This window comes from Callithrix jacchus, chromosome 16, assembly GCF_049354715.1.
Source record: "Callithrix jacchus isolate 240 chromosome 16, calJac240_pri, whole genome shotgun sequence".
Classification (NCBI taxonomy): domain Eukaryota; kingdom Metazoa; phylum Chordata; class Mammalia; order Primates; family Cebidae; genus Callithrix; species Callithrix jacchus.
The window spans coordinates 18,093,285-18,101,726 of record NC_133517.1 but is presented as its reverse complement, the minus strand read 5'-3'; positions in this window follow the sequence as shown (position 1 = coordinate 18,101,726).

Below are 8,442 nucleotides of genomic sequence, written 5' to 3'. Positions count from 1 at the left end.
TGCTTGTACGAGATCTGAGTTCAAGCCCTGGATATCCTTGTTAATTTTCTGTCTGGTTGATCTGTCTAATATTGACAGTGGAGTGTTAAAGTCTCCTACTATTATTGTATGGGAGTCTAAGTCTCTTTGTAAGTCGTTAAGAACTTGCCTTATGTATCTGGGTGCTCCTGTATTGGATCCATATATGTTTATGATCATTAGCTCTTCTTGTTGTATCGATCCTTTTACCATTAAGGATGGTCTACATTTAAAGATATTGAGGTACAAGACTCTCCTAGCATACTAGAGAGGAATAACAGTCAGTAAAAGCAACAGGAATATTAGCAACAGTAAGACCTAGAAAAACTGAACAGTATAATAAAAGCTTTGAATCTAAATAAAGTTTAATCTTTATCTTTGCAGATTAATTGTCACACAGTAAATGATTCTAAAAGTGCCAACTTGCAATATGAATAATTTAGAGTTAGGCCCTAAGCTAGGACTTCTATTTCCTAACTGAACATTTTTCTACAAAAGTATAATTAATTCCAATACTTTATTTTTGTCATTAATCAAGATTTGTGATTTGTTTTTGTTGTTGTTATTTGTTTTTCGAGATGGAGTTTCATTCTTACTGCCCATGCTGGAGAGCAATGGCACAATGTTGGCTCACTGCAACCTTCGCCTCCCAGGGTCAAGTGATTCTCTTGCCCCAGCCTCCCAAGTTACTGGGATTACATGTGAGTGCCACCATGCCCAGCTAATTTTTTATATTTTTGGTAGAAACAGGATTTCACCATTTGGCCAGGCTGGTCTCAAACCCCTGCCCTCAGGTGGTCCACCCTCCTCGGCCTCCCAAAGTGCTGGGATTACAGGTGTAAGCCACCGTGCCCAGCCAGTTTGTGATTTTTAACATTGTACTTCACACAATCGAAAGTAGCCAGAGGTATGGAATAGCACCTAAGAGCCCAGGACTGTACTAAACAGAATAATCAAGAATCGGAGTGGCTAAAATAAATTTTCATGAAATCATACACATTATCTGCTAAATTAAGTTTCCAAAGAATACCTCTTTCTCTTTTGCATTATGAAGAAAATTTTTAGGCCAGGTACGCTGGCTCACACCTATAATCCCAGCACTTTGGGAGGCTAGGGCCAGTGGATCACAAGGTCAGGAGATTGAGACCATCCCGGCTAACATGGTGAAACACCGTCTCTCTAAATACAAAGAAATTAACTGGGCATGGTGGTGCATGCCTGTGGTCCCAGCTATGCAGGAGGCTGAGGCAGGGTAATCACTTGAACCTGGGAGGTGGAGATTGCAGTGAGCTGAGAAACTGCCACTGCATTTCAGCCTGGGCAACAGAGCAAGACTCCATCTCAAAAAAAAAAAGAAAAGAAAAATTTTAGATGATGAGAATTTTTATATGACTTTTAGATAATGACTGAGAATAGTTTTAGTAATACTTATGTAGAATATATATAATTCATAAGAACATATAATTTGATGTCACATTTATTAATAAGTCTTGGTTTTGGGGTAATTTTCTTTGACAAAAAATATATAAAAATGTTTTTTGAGTCATATTTTAATGTTTTGTCAAGAACCAATATAATGAAACTTTGGATTGAAAAATGATTTCTGGAAAAAACTTTCGTATCATCCACCTAAGACTATTTGCAGTAAATATTTCCATAATATAGAATATATATCTCCCTGATTATTGAAAATGGACTACTTTAGTTATTTATTTGTTTATTTATTTATTTATTTTTAGATGGAGTCTTGCTCTGTTGCCCAGACTGGAGTGCAGTGGTGCAATCTTGGCTCACTGCATCCTCCACCTCCTCAAGCAATTCTCCTGTCTCAGCCTATATAATTTAGGCATAGTTAAATCTTGTGAAAAAAATATTTCAATTTCTATAGTGTTTGGGTTGCTTCTGGCCATGTAGTTTTCCTATATTGACATCTAAATATGTATTTTTTGGATTAAAAATTTAAACATTAATAAAGCACTCAAATTATCCCAGTATTTAAATAACCACTAAATTAAAGATCAAGAAAATAAAAGAAAAAGAGCCCTGTATATATTTTAAAAATAGCATTTAAGGCACTAATTGAGTGAAAAAAATTCAAAAGAGGTATTCCAAAATCTTTTTTTTTTTTTTAAAGATGGGGTTTCACCATGATGGCCAGGCTGGTCTTGAACTCCTGACCTCAGGTGATCCACCCACCTCAGCCTCACAAAGTGCTAGGATTACAGGCGTGAGCCACCTTGCCCGGCTCAAATTTTTTTTTTTTTTGTCAGATCAAAGCAAATATATTATTGTAGAGAAGTTTTAAAAAGAGAATTTTGATGTCATGTAGAGCCACATTTAAATTCTGGCTCTCCTGTTTGCATGTTATGGACTTACTCAGGTGTTCTAATTGAATCTCGAGGTTCTTCTGTTGTTTTCTTCCTGTAAAATGGAATTAATACCTGGCTTTGAATGCATCATGTGCTGTATTTGTTACCTAAAATGTTCTGTTCTTCATCACCACTTTACCTGGTATCCTGTAGTTTGCAGTTTTCGTGTCACTTCTTCAGTAGAGGCTTTCCTTATATCTTGGACTTATACTTTACATCTTTGACCACAATGGGAATTAATTAATGATGATTATTATTTAACATATCTCCCCATCATTAGTCTGATTTTAAGAGCAGGGGTCACTTCTGTTGATAATGGCATCACCTTAGTAGATACTCACTATATACCCATAAAGTGAATGAATGACTATTGTATAAAGCACCTGACAAAAGGAGAAGCAAAAATGTGTAGTTAATTCTATATTAATCACTTGTATTTTATATTATGATAGATATAATTTACAGTGAAGCTTTTAATAAAATCTGTCATGTTATTTTGTTCCGTGATTTTTGTTGTTGTTGTTCCACAGAATTAGAAACCATAGAATAAACATCAAAGGGAAAATTTTATTACTTCCTCAGATGAATATGTTGAGTTTTATGTATCTTTAGTTCTATACATGTGAGACTTCAAAGCAGGAAGTTTTCCCTTTTTTCTTATGCTAGAAAGAATGCTGATATTCTCCTTCGTTTATACTCAGAATTCAGTACTGTTAAAGCAATCCACATTTGGCTGTAAGTATTAGCATTCACATATGGCACATGATCCACTTAGCATGTTCATTCTCCTTGTCTGTATAGCTAGCAAACTTAACACTCAGGGTTAAAGGTCATAACCCAAAGCATCCAAAGATGGCTAAAGGTCATCTTTGTTTCAAATTATACATTTGTTCCAGGACTTCATGAAGGCCATTGTCAATTTGTTTGTGCCTGTGGAAACTGATCTGGCGTCCCTGTAGCCAGATCAGTATTTGCAAAAGGAGAGGTGACTATTCTTGGAGGACTACCTCCCTCAGAATCCTTGACTCGTATCATGCAAAGGGTTTATATAAAAGGTTTCATAGACGGTTTTTCCTGTTAGCAGTGCCAGGATCACTACCCTGATGAAGACTGAGTATAAATAATGTGAGCCTCTTTAAAAGTATTAGAATCCTGACATGTGCAGCATTATTGAAAAGAAAGGAAGCACTGGTCATATGCCAAGTTTTTTTTCCCTCACAAGTCATAAAAATTTATTGCAAAACTTTGAAAAAATATAAATACACATAATGACACCATCTACTGATAACCGTTTTTAGTCGTGGTTTTTAGTGCAGATCTGTTCAGACCCACTTGAGGGGTGTGTGTGTGTGTGTGTGTGTGTGTGTGTTTTGTGTGTGTGTGTGTAAACATAAATAAATAGATAAATTTTAAGATCTTTTCTACTTCATAGATATAAAATATGACTCTTCTGAAATACTTTATGAACATCCTTCTATGTTGTTATAAATTATGCTGATATAATTTTATTGATTACATAATATTCTCATTTATCAAAAGAAAACCCTAGTAGTTAGAAAAATGACATATTAACTCTATCATTAAACAGTTCTATAGTTTTACTTCTTTATACATAAAACTCTGGTATTTTATATATATCTATATATACCACTGAAGATTTTATTGCAAAATAGTTTAAAAGTATAATTTCGTAGTAAAAATGTATATAAATCTTAAGTGATATTTATGACATTCACAAATGGTATGTATTCAAGGATGCACATATTGGCAAACTAACATGCAAAATGTTTGCTGATTTCTACTACTGTTAGTGTTGTTAAAAGGTAAACTTTAAACACATTAATTTTAACAGAGTTTATTTGAACAACAATAACAACAAAAAAAGATTCATGAATTGGGCAGCATCCTGAACTAGCAGAGGCTCATAGAGCTCCACCTAGCAATGTGGCCAGGCAGTATTAATAAACAAAAAAAGGAAGTGACATATAAAAACAGCATGATTGGCATCTGCCTCACTTGGGCATGGCATGATGAAGCATTTGCCTTATGTGGACAGGGTCTGACCAGCTGGCAGCATGTGATTGACTGAAGCTTGGCTACTCTGATTGGCTGAGACTTGGTTCTTTGTTACAAGAATATGCTCTTAAATTAGGGTACAGTTATGTATATAGGCAGCTTTGGGCCAAATTTAAGTTAATTTAACAATATATATAAAGGTATCTATTCCCTGGTATCTTATCAAACACCAGTTACTTGGCTTAACATTAAAGACAGTGTGCTTTCGTGGTTCAAGGAAAAAGTCTGATGCCCCATGGGTTTGCTCTTTGTGAAAGCAGCCAGTCTGGGTAAAATTGCCTCAACTGCTTCGAGGCAGAGTTTAATTTTTTGAGGCAACTGCCAAAGCTTCCAAAGGACATTCTCTCCATGAGTGTCTTTCTCTCTCTCTCTCTATTTGCCTGTGGATGTGGATCTTCTGAATTTATCTATTTAATAGCTAATGTGTTGAATGGCACAATGTGTTTTATATTTATATAATTTAATGTTTACAATTACCTTATAACTACTATTAGAGCTACTATTATAACTATATTATAGCTACTATTACCCTCAGCTTTCAAGTGGGAAGATGAGGGAGTGAAGTTAAACAAATTATAACTTATACATTTTGTGACTAGTAAGTGATAAAGGTGAGAATCGAACTAAGTTGGTCCAGACATTAAAACTTTTTACACTATTAGTGGAAATGTAAAATGGTGCAGCTGCCATAGAGAACGCTATAATAATTTCTCAAAACATTAAAAATAAAATGACCACATGATCCAGCAATACCACTTCTGGGAATGTATCTGAAAGAATTGAAATCATGATCTCAAAGAAATATATTCTTTCCCATGTTCATTACAGCATTATATACAATAGCCAATATATAAAAATAATTTAAATGTCCATTGACAGATAAATGAATAAAGAAAATGTGTTACATAGTATAATGGAATACTATTCTGCCTAAAAAGGAGAGAAATCATGCCATGTGTGACAATATGTATGAACCCAGAGAACATTATGCTAAGTGAGATAAATCAGTCAAAGAACAAATACTATATAATTCTACTTATATCAAAAAAAGTTAAACTCCTATAAACAGAGAGTAGATTTATGGTTGCCGGAAGCTGGGGAGAGGGGGAAATGAGGAGTTGCTATTTGATGACTATAAAGTTTCAGTTACATAAGATAAATAAATGCCAGCGATCTTCTGCATAGTACTGTGAATATACTTAACACTGTACTGTACTAATAAAGGTATGTTCAGAAGACACAGCACATCTTAAGTATTCTTACCACAATTAAAAGAAAAACACACCAAAAAACTAAGCTGTTCCAATCCAAGAATGTCTACTCTTCTGCACTCTTACATGTCTACAGAAAAAAAGTGGTGATGAGTGGGAATTTTATATTATTTATCTCTCTGATATTTATATTTATATAAATAGAAAATAATGAAGTTACTTCACTAGTCAAAGATATATACAGGTCAAAAATTTTTTAAAAATTGCCAGTTGAACTGAGATTCCAGAATGTTCAGTTGGGATATAATAAATGAGGTGAGCTTAAACTCAGTCTTGAATAATGAATGTGCTTACCAGGCAGGTGTGCTGTAGTGCGGACAGATTGACAAGGGCCTGTCAAGTGGAAGGGCAGTTGAGCAAAAAGTATGAGGTGTGAAGCAGATGATTCACCCACTGCTGCAATTTCATGTAGCTTACATTGACCTCTGGAGAGTGGCTGTCTAGTTGTTTGCCTTACTTGTCTTTGCCAGGCTAGAAGTAATGTTTTCTGCTTCCTATGCACAGATTTTAAAGGTGGAGGTAGAGATTTTCTTCAATGTGTCACCTTATGAAAATTTCCCAGGGAGAGACAGATTACTCTAGACAAGTGTCTATTAAGTGAATGAATTTTTGCATACAAGTATATGGATTGCCAGTTTAAATTTTAAAAATTGAGAATTGAAATGTCTGCCCTTCATTTGGTTTGGGTACATATTAAAGGGTACTTTCTCTAAATGTTTTCATAGTTACCAATTATGAAAAGGTCTTTTTAAATATGCTAATATTTTAATAAAATCTATTAGTATAATCACTTGAAACAGAATTATGAATGAACATATAAATGCATCAAACCATCTGCTCTTGCAGTTAAATATAGCTTACATATAATTTAAAGTAATTTTTTTTTAACCTGTGGCAACCATATTTTATATGCCTGGGCTTAGACTGAACTGATTTGTGTTAAATTGATTGAGACATAAAACTTACAGTAAACAAGTATGGCATTTGAACTTGTGAATTCTGAAATGTGAATAGTGAGAAAACATTTAATTTTATGTATATAGGCCTGTTGACAGCTAGATTTAATGATAACAAAATGTAATAAATGACATCTCTGTGTTTTCTCTACCTTCAGCTTTTGTCTGAAAAGCATCATTCATGTAGTAATTGATATTATCATATTCAAACATAACAAAGCCTTTTAAAAACTATTCTGTCAACCTGCAAAAAGGAGAATTTTTTTTTCTGCTGCCTTGTTAGCAATCAGTGATAACAAAAACAGTAAAAATGCCTTAGAGAATGCTTAATTATCTTTCTGAGGTCCTCTGAGAACAACTTAAAGAAAGGCTTATAAAAATGAGTTAATTAACTTGTCCTCAGAACTATGCCCATCCAACTAAAATATAACCAAAATATAGTTAACTTGCTATAAGTTATTTGATATATGAGAGTTGTTATTGCAAGAATAAGAAATTAAGCAATGTAAATTATTTTAGAACCAACTAGTTACTTTACTTCACATGGTTCCCTTAAAACCTCTATTTTGATAAATACTATTTATTTTCTCTTTATAAATTATTCTTTCTTAGAAGGTAGACAAATTGCTCAAAATAACCCACAGGAATGCACAAAAGTGATGTCTGTGTTACAAAGATACTCAGAAAAACACTATACCATTTTGATGGTTATTTGCAAGTCTGAAGTCACCACCAACTACTGAATAAGTGTCCCTCTAGATATTTAATTTAATTTCCCAACTCAGCATTGCCTTTTTAGTAAAGGAAAACTCAGCCAAAGTCCTCTTAAATCATTCTGAGAGTATTGAACAAAAAAAGTGTGCATTACTATAGTATTACTTTAGTGAACTACTTCTATGTAAGAATAATTATCCCCTAGAATACATTCTGTGACACTGATGTAAATTTAGGGCATAAACTACAAAGTAGCCTAGGAAAGACATGTAATTTTTTATTCCTTATAATACTGCACATTATATTGTGTCATTCTATCTCTGATCTTTTAATGGGGAATAGCTTAACTGAATATTGACTCCAAAGGTTAGATTATGTCTCAACCTGACAGTACAGCAATGAAACTATGAAAGAAAGAATGACTATTATGTTCCTTGCTATTCTATTTGGAAGTCTGCAATGTGTTTAGAACTTTCTTGTCAGTCTTATCTCCACAGTGTTTTGTATTCGATCAAGGCTCAATACTAACCACTATAGTACATCCTAAATTTCATGTGATGATTTGGTACACATGGAACTGGAGCATTAAATACCTTTCACCAAGAGACATGCAAGCTAACCATTAATGACTCTTATGGCAGAGTGGTACAATCCCAAGTGGAATAAAACCTATAATATGATAGAAACTTTAATATCTTCAAGAGTTTAATAAATATTAATAGTACTGGTTTCTTCTTCCAAGTAGAACACAGAAAGATTAAGGAGGCTGCTCGTCTCATGTTTATAATAAGAATATGACAGAAAAGCTGTAAAATCACAGGCAGCCATATTGGATTGACTAGTATCAAACTTTACCTCTTAGTATAAAGAAGTGGAAAAACAACTGGAAACAATATAAGAAACAGTTGATTTTATACATTAGACAATGGGCAGTGCAGGACTCTAATCGCTGAGAAAATTAAAGTAAACTAATAAGTTTATAAATCACCTGAGGTTTTGTGTAGAGGTACTTTTTAGCATCAGAGTACAGAGTAGACC